The 15,672-nt window shown below is 40.3% G+C and overlaps 1 long non-coding RNA gene across 5 annotated transcripts in view; it reads right to left on the reverse strand.

Annotated features, from left to right (window-relative positions):
- LOC108163848 overlaps positions 1-15,672 on the reverse strand; it is a 155,134-nt gene that overhangs the window by 17,298 nt on the left and 122,164 nt on the right. For all 5 annotated transcript variants that reach the window (XR_004472847.1, XR_004472849.1, XR_004472850.1 and 2 more), the window contains one exon: positions 7,470-7,781. This is a non-coding gene — a long non-coding RNA (uncharacterized LOC108163848). The remainder of the gene's footprint in view (positions 1-7,469; positions 7,782-15,672) is intronic.

A 15,672-nucleotide genomic window follows, 5' to 3' on the forward strand; every position in this document is an offset into this window, starting at 1 on the left:
GGCCACAGGGCAATGAACTGCTGAAAAAATGGAAATGCGGATAAGGATTTGCGTGAAGCAATACAAAAATCGTACCCTGTGGCTTTTCATTTCTAGCTTGGTAGTTTTTTACTATTTCCCTTAAGTAGTCTTTAATAAAAGTCCATATTCGTCACGGATAACAGAGCCAACTCGTCTCTCATACATGCTCGAGCCTTAACAGCCTTAAGCCTTAACAGCCTTAATGGCCTTAACAGTCTCATCAAACAAGTTTTGTTTGTCATTGGAGGGGTCCTCAATCATTGAAGCCTAGCAATAGGCGAAAGAAAGGCTTTGAAAGTAAACATAAAATATTAAATATGCATAATGACAAATCTGGTAGCCATTAGGGCATATGGCTTCCATCTCGCATATGGAGCGGCCTTAAAGTCTTGCCGTTAATGAGGGAAAGCAAAATCGTAAGTCACTGGGAAAATGTTAACCCTTTATCCACTTTTAACCCTCGCACGTGTACCCTTTTTGTGTGGGTTTTATGAGTGTCCCATTAACGCATCACAAAGCTGCTCAGTTTTGCATAATTAGAAATGCCTTACGACACACACCCTCATAAGGAGATGGTGTCTCTGTCTACCGTCCTTTCACGCACAAAGGTAAAACAAATTACACATACCATTATGCCGAAAGAATAGCCCGGAGACTGGGACTGTCCCCGCACTGAATCCCGACTGTAACAGATAGCTATGTTTACTCAGATGCCGCAGACACCATTCTCCTGTCCGGCCACTCTCCGGGGCATTCACAAACAAGTGGCTAAGTGGCTGAACCTTGAATCACGTGCTAGGAGCAATGTGGCTGAAGGTTGCTCTACTTGTTTGGGGTTTTTAGTTACACAAAAGTTGGAACCTTTGTGTAGCTGCCCGGTAATTAAAAGTATTTCATGTGCCCTTTGCACTTTAAGGAGAATAAAGGCCAAGGTAAACATACTATTACTCGAATTTTTTGAATGATACTTTGATATTTTCCTTCATTAAATTGTTTTCCTAACATCAAATTAACGAGAATTTACAGTGTAACCTTAAATTATTTTGGGAAAGCTTTTCTCCTCTGCATTTGTGTATTACTCTTTATACAATTTTTTTATTTTCCACAAATTAGCCCAATCATTTCGTACATTCGATTCTTTTTTCGTTGCTAAGCCCGCAGGCAAGTCGATTTTTTTCCCATTATTACGAAAATTATTGTGGCCATAATTTGTTTGCAATTTGTTTGCCAAATTTATTTGTTCTAATTTGCATTTTGGAGAGTATTTACATATTGTTCATTTTTATTACACAAATCGAATTAAATCGGAAGGGCCTGTCTGGAATGGCTATGTCTATGCCTAATGGCTAGCCGTCTTTGTCTGTAGGCCAATATTTATGGAGTGCGTATGGGGCTCTTAGGAGCGTCTGATGGCCCCTTCCACGACAAAAAGATAATATTTATCCAAGACCCAGTCTGGCCTTGGCCGTTATTCTGCTGGCTGTTTCTATTTGCTTGCACATTTTGGAATTGATATTTTTATTCTTAATTCGAAGGACAGGGTATGTAATAAGATTATTTTAAACATTGCTATCAAATGGAATACTTTTTTGGGTCGACATTTTCACCCTCCTTTAATGGGACAAGCCTTTTTCAGCACAGTCAAATATGTGGTTGGGATTTTAATTAAAATTTATATTAAAATTCTGATTACGTGTCCTCTATGTATGCACATACATCTATGTATATCTGTGTTTCCAGCTGTCGGCTATATCTAAATGTGTGTCCTGAAAAAGATGACAGCTTAGGGGCTGGTTTCATTTTGTTTTTGCCATGCTTATTTCTATTTTACGTCACTATTTTCTCAGAACCATTTTTAGTAGGTTTTTCATTTCCATAACAATTTTCGGCTTATAATGAGAGGTGGATTTGTGTAGCCTTTCGCGCAACTAAGCTTTTAATTGTTCGGAACAGTTTTATGGAAACAGTCTTACTCGGATGTTGGTTCTTTGACAGAACCTATCCCTGCCATCCCTGTCTCTGCGTTTTCCTGCCAATTAAGTTTCGAGCTGCTCTGTGACCTCTTTTGCGCCTATCTGGAATTTGTGTGTTTCTTCTGGTAGCTGTACGGTCTTTGCCGTTTCCTTTCCGTATCCGGAATTGATTTAAATTTTGTAGGAACATTTTTAATTAAATACTGAAGCGACATGTACAAGGCTTGATAACTCTTGTGCGTTATTGAAGCCACCCTTTGTATGAACACTTGAATAATCATACGCCACGTTGACCAGACCACGTCCTGCCGCAAAACAGCAGACACGCGCAGACATCGGTTAAATGTTGTAAAAATATATAAATAAATGAATGAGTGAGAGGTGGGAAATGTGCAACAGAGAAGGGAGTGCGAAAGAGCCATTGAAAGAGATAACGAGAGGGAGAGAGATAAAACATGGCATGAAGTATTTGTTTTGTGAGCAAATAAACGGAAAGAATGAAATCTCTGAGTGAAACAATAAGCGGAGACAGTGCCATGTGCTGTTTCGTCCTGAATCATATACTCGTAAGTGGTTATTATAATGTGACAATAACGAACCACTTGATATATGTACCATATAATACTTTGAAGGTTCACGCGAAAATCTCTTGAAATTGCGAGCCGAGCGTCAATTAACTCTGACAGATGCCACAGCAGAGACATCTGCTCGGACTGGTGTTTGTTTATGAATTATGAAGGAGGTCTTTTGGTGGGAAAAAACAAAGAAGAAATATAAAAAGGGAAAAAGGGGAAAAATATCAGTATAAAATATAAGGCACAAGAATTCTTAATAATGAAATTAAAGAAAATTGGGAAGAAAATTGTAAATTTAAAGACACTTTTTTTATTATTTTCACACGGTCACAAGGGAGATGCCCCACTTTTTATTGCAGAGATTCACGAGTACTCGTACTATCTGCTTGCAGGCATAAAGGTGTGTCTGTTGGTTGGGTTTCATCGTTGCCTACTCAATCTCACTTTATTGATGGACAGTCTGTGCGCCTCAATTATGATTTGATGGGTTTTTACTGGAGTGTGTCACACACTGCGTATGCGTTATACTTGACACATGGGGCAGGTGGAGCCCAATGAAGTTTCAGGCTCAATGCATGTCATTTGGGTGCACTAAAAGCTTTTTCACTTCTGGGTAGAAGTGCTCATATCTATCACCTTGACACCACTCCTTGTGTGGTCTCTTTGGTGTGTGAATGCAGTCGAGTCATGCTGAACGCTGAATGGTGAATGGTGAGAAGTTAAATGAGAAGTTAATCAAGCAGAGGATAGAAATGTTTCAAAGTGGTAACATAAGACGTGGACACGTCTGTTGTCTTATGGCATCCTTGCCACGTAGTATTTTCCCTCCACCTCAGACACATATGGCTGGTTGGCTAAGAATTTCAAAGACATAAGGACAACCCGGTAAAGTTTTAAAAGAAGAATTGGCCTGCTCCCCTTTATGGCGAGATCAAACCCACAAAAACTCCATCAAATCATTCTGACCTGGAACGAAACGTGCCAACTTTTGGCGAATTCGAGATGGTGGAGATGCAGGAGCGGACTTTAACACGATTTGGTCCCTTTGCCCCATGTGTCATTGAAGTAATTGAAATGCGAATGCAACTTCCACTCGTCATGCGTCTCTGGAAAAGTTCAATTGCATTTAAATGAACATTTTCGACTGTCGCTACGCTGCTGTCCGAGCTGGAAAGCTCGTAAGTTCTGTTTCCCTTGAGTTTTCCGAAAGAAATAAATAAATACGATGCCATGTCCGTAACTTTGTCTGTCTAGGCGTCTGTGCTGTGCCCTGGAGTACCCACTGGCATTGGTATGGCAAACAAATGCACTTCGGGCTAAACCAGTGTTTATGCAAACCCCGATAGGCTGTGTGTCTGTTTGTCCACGGGTTAGTCCTATTCCTGACCTCATTCCTCCTCCATCTCCGACTGATACTTGCTGTGGAAATGGGAAAAATGCAAGCCAGTTGACATTGCCAGAGGCTTCTGGAGTAGGCCGTGGTCCTCTGGGTCACATAATGGATTTCCATGCTGCTTCCTACGCCGTACGCTGTTTGCCGTTTGCTGTCTGCTGTCTGCTCGTATGCCTTATCCAAGTCAAGATTGTCCATTATTTCCAAATGCCATTTGGGCAATAAATTTGTGTTAGAACCAATAAACACAATTTAAGCCAGACTAGGTCAACGGTTGCTTGAAAGTTTTTGCCTGGGGAAAATTAGTTATCTCGTTTTGATCAAATATTCTCTTGCTGAACATGGACAAAATTGTTTATAAATATTTCACACTCAAACTTGGCAAAACTAGAGGTGACAAGAATATTTATTCCACGTAATCGACATTGAAGAGAGGATGGTAGGTGCGAGGTGAAATATGTAAGGGGCGAAGAAATACTTGCAATTATAGCGATAATCAAAAGATATCTTCTCAAAGTTGGTGTTAAAAGGCCGTAAAAAATTCCCCATGAATATTTCCGAAGATATGTGGAATTCGAGTCATCGCAACAGCAGTATTCCCTCATGTTTCGTTTTTGTCTTCCTGGACAAACTTTATAAACTTTCAAGTCAAAGTGAGAATGGTAATTGAATTTTAATTGCATGTATGCAAAGCTACCACAGAAGCCAATGCCAATTAGGAAATTTCCATGACAATCTAAGGCATTCTTTAAATCAAGTCAACATTTTCGTATAGTTTGCGGATATGCAACGGTTTTGCATTGCGGTTCATTAAATATTTCTTTTGGAGAGTTCAATGAACTGAAACGATGGCAAACATTGGCAGGTTTATCAAAATTATGAAACCATTTTCCAGAAGAGTTGATTTGATGCAATTTTCATCGAAAATTCACAGAGAATGATCCGCCCGAGGCGTTGAAATTACCTCAATTTACTGTTATTGATGTTTGATTTAGAAGAAATTTCATATTTCGTTTCGTTTCAAAACTATTTGGCTTGGAATGCATGCGTAATAGGTAGGACCCCGCCATAGGGGATATGCGTCTATGTGCAGGCGTTGATTTCCCTATATTCTGACACTAATTTTGATATCACCAATTTGACGTTTGAAACAACCGATTGGGTGGAACTAAAATGGCATTTGCCAAAAACCTATCATTGTATGCACCTATCAAATATTGCACCTGAATTTTAATGTTTTATCCGAGCTTCGCAAAATTCGTTGATAGAGTTGTGCTCCCCCATTGTAATAAACGGTTTGTTCTGTTTGAAGTTTCAAATTAAGTATTGAAACTGAGCTTGATAAAAAGATCTGTACGGAGTCACATTCCGACTATTTAACTTTATCAGGCAGCTGTGTCTATAGTTGTCCCTTAAATCATCAACCAGTTCAACAATCTTATCAGTAAACAAATAAACAAAACTTAGCTCCAATGCCCAGTACAACCTTTTCTGTTTTCTAAATTATTTAAAAAGTGAAAATATCCTGCACAAGCTGCTCATAAAATGGCAGTTGGCGGTCATAAATTGTCAAGAATTGTCCAACGCTAAGGCAGGGGAAGGAGAGCAGTTGCCTCCAGACGAGGGACCCTGGAAATCTGCCAATATTAGTAAGCAAATGTGTGGCATCTGTAGAGCAGAGCGTGGAAGTGGCTCCAAACAAAGAACTGGAGGCATCTGTGGAGACATTTGCGAGCCACGACAGAGCCGGTGATAACATAGACATGGAGTATCAACGTTTTGTCGGTGTTACCGCTGACTGTGGCGAAAAAAAGGAGATCAAGAAACATCGCAGGGGTGTGTCCGTTTTCTATTAGATTCGCGCTGTCTTTCACGTGGTGCACAATTGTCCAAAGGTCAAGGAGGGCTTCGTCAAGGCGCTGGAGGACTTTTGTCCCAATGGCATGCCCTATTTGAGTCGGGGTCGTGCTCACACCGCCACCGTGGACCTGAAGCAGTTTTTGATCACCCCATACCATAATACATAACAGAGATAAAATAAAAAAGTCATGCTTAAATATAGGTATTTATACAAATACTCCAGACTGCTGATTTATCTGAAACTAATATTAGAACATTTTTTGTTTTGTTCGCATTTATAAAAGACATTTCCCAGACGGAACCAACCAACAGGAAAAATACAATATTTGTACAACTTCCAAGTGAAACATTTTCTTATCGCTTCCATTTTGTTGTTTCTATGGTTCGCAATGCCAGACAGCGTGGAGATGGTCTTACCATCGTGCGGTACAAAAAAACAGAATAATAATATTAAATAAGTGCGAGGCGATCTCTTTATATGAACGGGAACACTCATAGAAGTCTGTTTGAAAAACCAGCTTATTTGTCTAGTTGCTCTCGTTTGCAGCATGAATTGGAAATTTTGTAAATATTTGTAGAAGAATGGTGCATTTCGGATTATTTAAGTGAATTTAAAATATAATTCTCTCACGGTTATTGTTCTATGAAGTTGGTATTAAGATTCCTTTTACTTTTGTTTCAATGCATACCTAGTTTCTGAGCTTATAATGTTATAGTTATGGAAATCTAATTGCTTTGAGACCTTTATCGTATTATAAATTAAACTGAATCAATGCAGATTATTTATTTATTTTAATGGTTTTTTGCCTTGAATCATCGTAAGTTGGTCTATACAAATCGTCCCTGACTCACTGCCACTGTCAGTCACTCAAAGTTGACAGACCTGTCACTCTGCTAAGCGGTATACATTTTTAAAGGTCTCTCTTTGGAAGATACCTGCATTTGGAAGGACAGCTAAAAGCAGGAGATGAGCTCTTCGCCACAGCCTTGTCAGCAGAGAATCAACATTTATATTATTAAATTAAGTATACGCATACGCGAAGTGAGACACTGCAACAATGCGTATACGTATACCCAGCATTTAAATTGTATCAACTTTATTTAATTTGCCAGCACCGCCAGCTGACAATGCCAAGATATGAAAATGTGGTTGTACACCTTTGCGTCCATATGGGGGGATTTATACCCATATTCTCCGACTGTCAGGCTTTTCTCATGGAGTGAGACTTGGGCGATATGAGGAACGGTGTGCGAGTACGAGACCGAGTATGCGGTGTGCGACGGGAGCCACGTGCCTCCCGTGCCTGCACCCTGCCAAGTGGCACTTATTAAAACGTCAATTACTCATTTACATATTGTTTGCCCGTCTCGAGAGTGTTCTGCAACCGCCTGCTCTACCCAGCGCGTGCCCCAGAGTTTGACAATGGGAACGCGTGTGTGAAGAGACGTCAACAGGTTTGCTAATTGCGTGAGCATAAACAGCGCTAATTGGCCGGCTTTCAACGAGTGACGATAGCTCCCTAATTGCCCCACATTCAACAGTTATCTCTATCCAAGTTCTTTTTGTCAATTGCCCAATGGTCAGGGTGGTTCTCCCATCCAAAAAAAAAAAAAAACCAAAAAGAACTTTCAAAGTTAAAAACTCACCACAAAAGGCATTTCCGGAATACATGGGAACTGCAGTGTCCTCCAGCAAAGAGGCGACAAATAGTAGCCTGACAGCAGCCCACTTTGCTGGCGATGCAAATATTCCATCGCGCACACCCACAGACATCGACAGTTGGCGAAAATGAACACAAAACGAATATCTGTCCGAGTTCGAGAAGGCAGGACACGCATGTGAAAACGAGTTGGCACTCTTGTCTTTAACTGATCCCAACAATTTTCAAATCGAATTCAGCGACGTGTTTCGCACTTGCTTAGTTTTCTGCGGCCTCTCCATTTGGTGCTGGCTGTAGACTGGAAGAAAAATTCAATAAAAATTGAGAGACTTGTTAGCTGAATAGAAAAGAAGAAAAGGAAGTGGCATAGTACAAACAGATTTGAAAATAAACTATTTAAATATAATATGGGTGTAGTTCATCTACCACTCCAACCTGAAGAACTAATGGTTGGTATATAATCCTTACCAATAATAGTAAAATTGACTACTTCTGCCATCTCCAAGAATCACTCTTCATCGCTTCTGCACTTGCATGCAGTGCAAAGCTAATCCAAAGTTCCCTACACATTCCCACAGACCAAGAATAGAAGGCAAAACAATCGTTAATCAAAAGTAATTTGATCAGCGAAGCTCTGAGAGACAAAATGTTGACAGTAAAGCCAAGAAAATATTCGTAGAGCAGACGACAGATAGCAGACGGAACCACTCACAAACTCAACCACTAATTAAGCTACAACAGCAACTTAAATGTTACACAACAAGAACAACCATAGCTGCATCTCAAACACGAAAAAAATAGACCAGCGACCTACTAATTGAGAATTCTGACCAACATTCGAATGAGGTCACCTGGTGACCCTGCCACAGACCCAGTGCTGAGGGACAGCATTGCTCCCACCCAACGACCTGGGTGGCAGGACTAGATTGGGAGTGGGTCTATGTGGAACAGTTGTTTTTGTGCTCCAAATCGTTTAGTTTTAATTAAATTTTCAAAATTTCGCAATGTAATTTGTGGGCTCTTGTGCCGTGACAATTTGTTTTTGTTTAGCTGTGGACACATTTTCAAATGTTTCTTCTAATTTGGATGAAAGCCAAACAATTATCCAGCATTTTACGGCGAATTATTTTCCACAAGTTAATTTTGATTTGGCACTGGAAATGTGTACGGAGTGTGTGATTCGTGGTAATCTATCCTTTTGCCATTTGTTTATTTATTATGGTTCATTTCAGGAGTGCAGGGTGAACTTTGAATATGATGAATTCTTCTTTCATTGCTTCAATGTCTTGTTGTAATGGACGTGAATTGTTTAAGCATTTATGACCCAACAAAATGTAAAATTCAGACGAAAAATCAATTTCATTGAATATCTAAAACCCATTCTCCAAAGATAGAGCCTCTTCAGGCCATCAGCGAACAAAGAGCGCCGAAATCTCTTCTGAAGAAGGTAATTAAAATAAATGTATAACTGAAGGCAGCAATTTTCACATTATGTATTTATATATTATGGAAAAATGTTCTCATGAAACACCAAAGTGCACTTACGGAGAGAGGCTTGTGGCAATTTCAATTTGCTTACAGCTACATGGATAATTCCAAGAGCATCCAGAAGCCACTAGAATCGGCGTGAATCCAGATTCAACAGCCCTCTGCATGAGTAGGATAATTCGAAGCCGTATGCAGAACAATTGTAGATTGTCATGGCAATGAAGCCAAAGAGAGAAGAGCATGAATGCCAATGCTTTATGGAAATTCACAATTTTGATTGGACCCTGGGATGGGTATACGGCAATTTCTTTATTTGATTCCTCGGTTGGAGGCCTGATTTATTCTGATTTTTTCCGTTATTTTGCTTGCCTCTGTAGTGCAATTTATTGGAGTTTACCAATAGCTCATTGCTGGGGAAGCAAATATTAAAAAAAAAATTAAAGACCATAGCAACGGCTATAGCAGAAACAAAAACTTGACTACATATCCGCCCACTAATGAATCGAGGATTGTGCCGTGCCCATTGCCATCAAACATCGTCGTCCTTATGGGGCTCATGTGGAGCGAGTGGGAGTGTGTAAGGCCAGGGCTTTATTGAAATTCGATTTATATATTCGCACTCTAAATATCAATACCAACAGCGGTGTATTGTTTGAGTTTTTTCGGAGAAGCCTCTCTGTTCTATCAAACAACATATTCCTTCGAAAGTATCCCTATCCATTTATTTTTTCACCTATGCTTCTAGTGCTATTAAGTGGGCGTCTAAGTCTGGCCTTCTTCTTTTTTATCCGCTTTCTTATATTGTCAATCAGTAGAGCCACTACTCATTAAAAGTATAAAGTAAAAAGCCATAATTATTCTCACACCTGGACACTCAATCTACCCTGAACAAATTCAAGATGTGTTTAATTAGCATATACTCGAAAGCCACATATTTATCAGTTACGAATATCAATATGTCCGTGGCATTCAGGCAACGCCCATTAGACTGTCAAGCTCCGCAATAATTTCAAGGGGTATCGCTTTCGCTTGAAGGGAAACGTTCTGCACTTTGCTTGAGTGCAATCATCGTTTCCGGTTTTCCTTTGCCTCATTCAGATTTTCCGCTCAATTGCTGATTTAAAAACCAAATGAATTGCAATTGCACTCGACTGAAGGCAGGAGACTGAAACGCTGTCAGTCTCTCATTATTCGCTCTCCGATAATTTTGTCATGGAGCTCATTCGACTGTTGGAAATATTTTCTCCAATCAATTTGCAATCAACAAGGATGGAGAAATAAAATTTGGGTCAGGCGTCGAAGATTGTGAACCATAATATACAATATCTAGTTTAGAGAGTGTATAAAAATGTGAGAAAGTGGCCGTAGTGTAAATTGGGAAGAAACATATTAAATGGAGCTGTTTACATATGTAATAAAAATTATTGAAAGAGACATTTATACTCGAAGTTGAACAGATTTCTGGAATTTATGAAAATATAATAACATAAAATAAGATAATAATACCGATAATATCCTGTGAAAATTATGGATAAATAATAATAACATATATTCCTAAAAATTATATTAGCAGAGGTGGTAAGCATTATTAAAAGACCCAAACGACACATTTAAAAATTTTAAATTTCCAAATTTCCAGAACTGTGTGACCCCGTCATATTTTCTTTGAGACCTGTGAGAGTTTTTCATCTGTACTTTATATATTTTTAAGCTGTTTCCATTTGTTATACTAAATATAACGTGATAATACATCGTAAATATAATGTTTATTCGATTTTTTACTACCTATTTACAAATTCGGTAGCTCTATCAACGGCTGGACTATTTTACGACCCCTATCAGTTGACACCTTGCCCAACAAAGCCTGGCAGTAATTTCTTGGCGCACTGGCCAAAGCATGGGCCAAGCCACACACTATGCACCCACACCCATACAAACTCTTACATTCACAGAGGAGGGAGTCTGCATCAGCGGGTCTATAATAATTCTCCCACAAGAGGGCATAAAGTAGGAATAAACTGGCCGTACTTAGAGCCACATAAATTTCTGGCTATCAACACTCGCACGTGGCTATGCGGGAGCACCTAAGCGAGAGAAAGAGAGAGTAAACCTTAGGCACACCACATCTATTTCTCAAGGTCTTCCAGGTGTTCACCGCCAGAGCTGTTTTTCTTATTTGATGTTCAAAGAGTGTGCAGCTTGTGAAGTTGCATTTGAAATTATCGCAGCAGCCAGCGGAAGAATGTTCTTGGATATTTATAACATTCCCATGAATGCCTTTAAAAAGCCACCGCCAAAAAAAAGTGTATGTAAATCAGCTCAACAAAATGCCAGTATAATATCTTTTGCAAGCTATCAAAGTATATGCCAAATCCTTCGCATAAAAATGTTACGCATGCCGAATCTGGCGCAGTGAAATGGAGAACGAACTCAGATCCTTAAATACGGCTAAAGGAAAGTAAAGAAAATAGAGTAGAGTCAGAGACAGTACAGGCAGGACGATTAAGGACGTTGGCATTGTCTTGCGAAACCTATGTGGGGGTTCATGGTGCACAAAATATTATCCACATCTCATATGGCTTCCCCCTGCTGCGTTGGGGCTCGACTATTAGCATATTCCCGACATGCGGCAGTCACTTAATGATGCAGAAATGTGGCCCAGAGGGTGGCCAAGATCCCGGCTGCTTCAAGCCATTGGTTATGCGTGCTTGAGTCAGATTTTGTACTCCCCTCTGCGATATATACTGCCTATCTATCTATCTACTCCTATTTATTTTTTGTTTGCGCTGAAGGTTTTCGTGAGTTGCGATTCTATGTTTGCGATTTTCGCTTGACGAATGAGCACGAGCACTATTGGGAGTATATTGACCTTGGTTATATTTACCAATTTATTCATGTCAAAAAAGTGAACAAAAACTACAAACTATTGTGCAGCAGCCCCCTCATCCCCGTTCAGAAGGGTGATTTGGATGCTTTCGATTTTGCTGACATTTCCCATGATGCTTCTGGTTATAGTTTTGTTTCTGTTTCGTTTTCATTACAATATGAGTATTGAAAGCAGCCGAGGTAGTGTGAGATTATGCACAAATATTTCCTTTCTTCAAAACACTCACTCATCCAAAAGGGGTTAAAGCCGAACATAAACAAACCGAATCACGTTTAGGAACCACATTCAAAATCAGAAACTTCTGCTGCCAGTCTGTGGATTTCCAATTAAAATGTAGTTGAATCACAGGCATTGCATGTTATTAATCAATCATCGGATTCGACTCATCGTCTGATTATGCGCTCATCAAAGTCAGCTCTTTATTGGAAGCTCTCTCCTCCGCCCGTCGTTACGCCTTCCTTCTTTAGTTTTTCTAGATTTTCGCATGCTCAAATTACAAAGAATTATATTGAACTAAATTTTCTGCTAATCAGGCGAAATAATTGTTGCGCAATCTGCAACTAAACGCCGGATTTCAATTAAATTGCAAATTGTGGGAAATCCCCTTTGAAGATGTTGAATCAGGTTCAATTTGTTCTCTTTTTCTCGGCTCTTATCCAATTCCCAATCGAGGACAGCACTTTTCACATTGAAATTTAATTAGCGCTGGGATTTTGCCTTGAAGCATTGCATAAACGCAAAGAAAAGGATTTGCGGCAGCTGCTTAAATTCGCACCAAAGTTTTTCCGGCTTTTCTGACAATTATACTTTAGCAAAGCGGGAAAAAAAGTGTACCAATTATGAGTAATTAAATTCCCGTTTAAAGCCTTAAACTGAGATATCAGGAAAATCTCGACTGCTTGAAGCTACCAGCAGTCAGAAGATGTTCTAGCCACAAAACGCGTCCTGTTTCTTCCCAACCAGTTGACACACAAGCCCGCACACAGCGAAACTTTGGCCGCACGAATGGCAAGCTGCCTGGAGATACAATTCCTTTGTATCCGCCACCAACCCAACTCCTGAACACTTATTTGGCAACTCGCTTTAGGTGTGTTTTTGGGGAACCACTAGAGAAGGTTAACATGAATTGAATTGAGTTCTGGGAGTGACCACAAGCCGAGGATAAAGCAGGTGCTTACTGATTTTACTGATCCCTTCTCAAGCCTCACCAGCAAATCTCATTATATTTTATCAAATGAGAGAGCGGCATTCAAAATTTCTAAGCAAAAAGGATTAAATCGCTCAGGAAGCAAGCTGTAAGTCGTGTATGTACAAGCGAGCCGTGTAATAAATGCGGAAACATACGCTCCATCCAGGTGGAGATTCTGCCATCCATGCAATCGCTGGAAAGTGGCACAGAAGGGTTCACATAGCAGGAGCAGCAGCCGCTGCCACCTAACGAGCTATGCTGATTTTTGCGGCTTTAAGTTGGAGCCGTAGAGTTGAGTCAAGTACATCGTCGGGTGGGTATGTGGATAGTCTTCCTGGCACTCATACTCGTCCACCCAGTGCCAGGCAGCCTTGATTTATGCAAACAGCCAGCGTGATGTGAAATGTGAGTGAATTAACGCGTCTGGGAGTAAAAATCTGCTAATGGCAGTGGCAACAGTTAGCAGCCACCCAACAGCCAACAGGCAGAGCGGCCAGCGGGCCACAGGGCGAGGCAGAAACTTTTTTCCCATTAATGCCAGTGGCGGCGGCTGGAGTGGCGGAACCACATAAGAGTACCAGTTTTACTATGCATTAGGCGTGGCGTCTGGCGGCACTGGGAATAACGGGGCGTATGCGCAACGCTTTGAGTCAGCTGTAAATGAGCCGGAGACTGTCAAAGGGAATCGCCAGGGACAGCTCAAATGCAATGAAGAAACAAATTCAAATTAACTTCATTATAATAAACTAACGGCGATTTGCATGAGTATTTATTTATAATATTCTAAGTAAGAAGAGACAACGCTATAGTCGATTGGCTCGAGAATATAATATCGCATTAGTGTTGGAGGGCATAGCAAATTTTCGCGATCTTGTAATTGTGAAAGAGGTTAGAAAAGAGCTGCTCTTGGGTGTCGATAGTGATTATACGTAAATGGTAGCAATAATTTCGATGATAATTTGGAAATTTTCTTTAATAGCTTTAATATACAACTTCAGCTAACGAGCTTGGATAATTTTTTTTGGACTAGGCAAATCCTTTTACATCAAAGTAAAGTAAATTTCCTCCTGCCCCTCTAACTTAATCCAATAAAGCAATTTTGTATTGTCAATTTAATAGACAAAGGTCAAGTGTACATAACTGGATTATGACTATGCCTCCGCAGTGGATTATTGTGAGTCCAGATAAGGGACTATGAAACCATCCATGGATAGGACATCTATGGGGATTATCTATCAATTAAGCTGTTTAGCTACTGAAAAATACCTTCAGCTGAAAGTCAAAAGGAGACAATGACTGGTTAAATTTAGATGGAAGTCGGACGCCATCAGTGTCCATTATCCTCTGACGACTCCTGTCGCTGGGATGTCAGTTATGGCAACAATTTTCGTCACGTCAACAAAAGCATGTCTTGGCTTTCATCAGAAAACAAAGAAAGACAAGGCAGTCATAATATTTGCAGTCAACTTGTCTGCAGTTGCACTGGCACTGGCAGCTGCTGCTCCTTCTTACAACTGAATTGTAGACAATACAATGGAAATGATAAAGAATTCGAAAAGCAGTCCTGTTCCAGATTCCAAGCATCCAAACTACCATCCTCCTCTGCAGAACAGATCTAATTGGAATGTGCAATTATGTCACCCACTTTGCAGCGAGTCACCGCCACTCCGGCAAGGTTAACTGGCTCCACCAAAAGTGTTAAAGGCAATGGCATGGGCGTAGGCCATCACTGCATTCTGCACTGTGTTTTGCCAAGGCTTTGGCTAAAAGTTGGCCGTTGGTGGCAGCGAGAGAGGGTCATGAAACGCCTGAAAGCGCAATGAGGGAAATTCAAATACAAACCGTGTTTGAATAAATGCGTCGAGAGGTGGAACTTGGTACTGGGATGTGGGAACTAAGCGTCCCAACTCCTACCCAAAGTGAATGCCAAAACAGTTGACTGGGTAAACAAGTGCAACGAGGCACAGAGGAGGAAAAGTGAAGGGGTTTGCTGGCTGCTGCTTTTAGATATGTCCTTGGCGTATGCGCCGTGCCAATTGATAAATGCTTCGACACAAGACTATTCCACTCTCTCCTTTTCACACTCTGTTAGCCTTTTCCTCTATCCAGTTAATGTGAACTTAATGTACTTCATTTAATGTACTTTGGATGCAACTGTGCATGGATGGCGAACTCCGCCATAACGAATAAAGCTTATGATGCGACTATGGACCATAGCCCCATCAAATTTGATGCCAACTCTGCGGAATAGAAGACACTTCCCATAGACTTCCCATTCACTCCATGATTCAATTGCAAATTGAATCACATAGCCCAAGAATCGAATGGCGGAAATGTGGTTGCTTTTACCCATCAAATTTAAGTTCTGCACCTTCTCGAAAACACACTTTGTTGGAAATTGGATATTTAATTTAATGTTGCAGCTTCAAAAAATTGCTGAAATCGAAAATTAAATCATGAGAAAAGGATTTCAGTAGTAAATTAAAGACTTTGGGAGCTATAGAATTTTCTCAATGTGTATAAACCACGTTTCTTAAAGTTTATGGATTCGAGAGAGTATTTATTGATTTCGGGGCTGGTATGTATGAGACTCAATAATCACTCGGTTAAAAATCTTCTTATTGC

This window comes from Drosophila miranda, chromosome 4, assembly GCF_003369915.1.
Source record: "Drosophila miranda strain MSH22 chromosome 4, D.miranda_PacBio2.1, whole genome shotgun sequence".
Classification (NCBI taxonomy): domain Eukaryota; kingdom Metazoa; phylum Arthropoda; class Insecta; order Diptera; family Drosophilidae; genus Drosophila; species Drosophila miranda.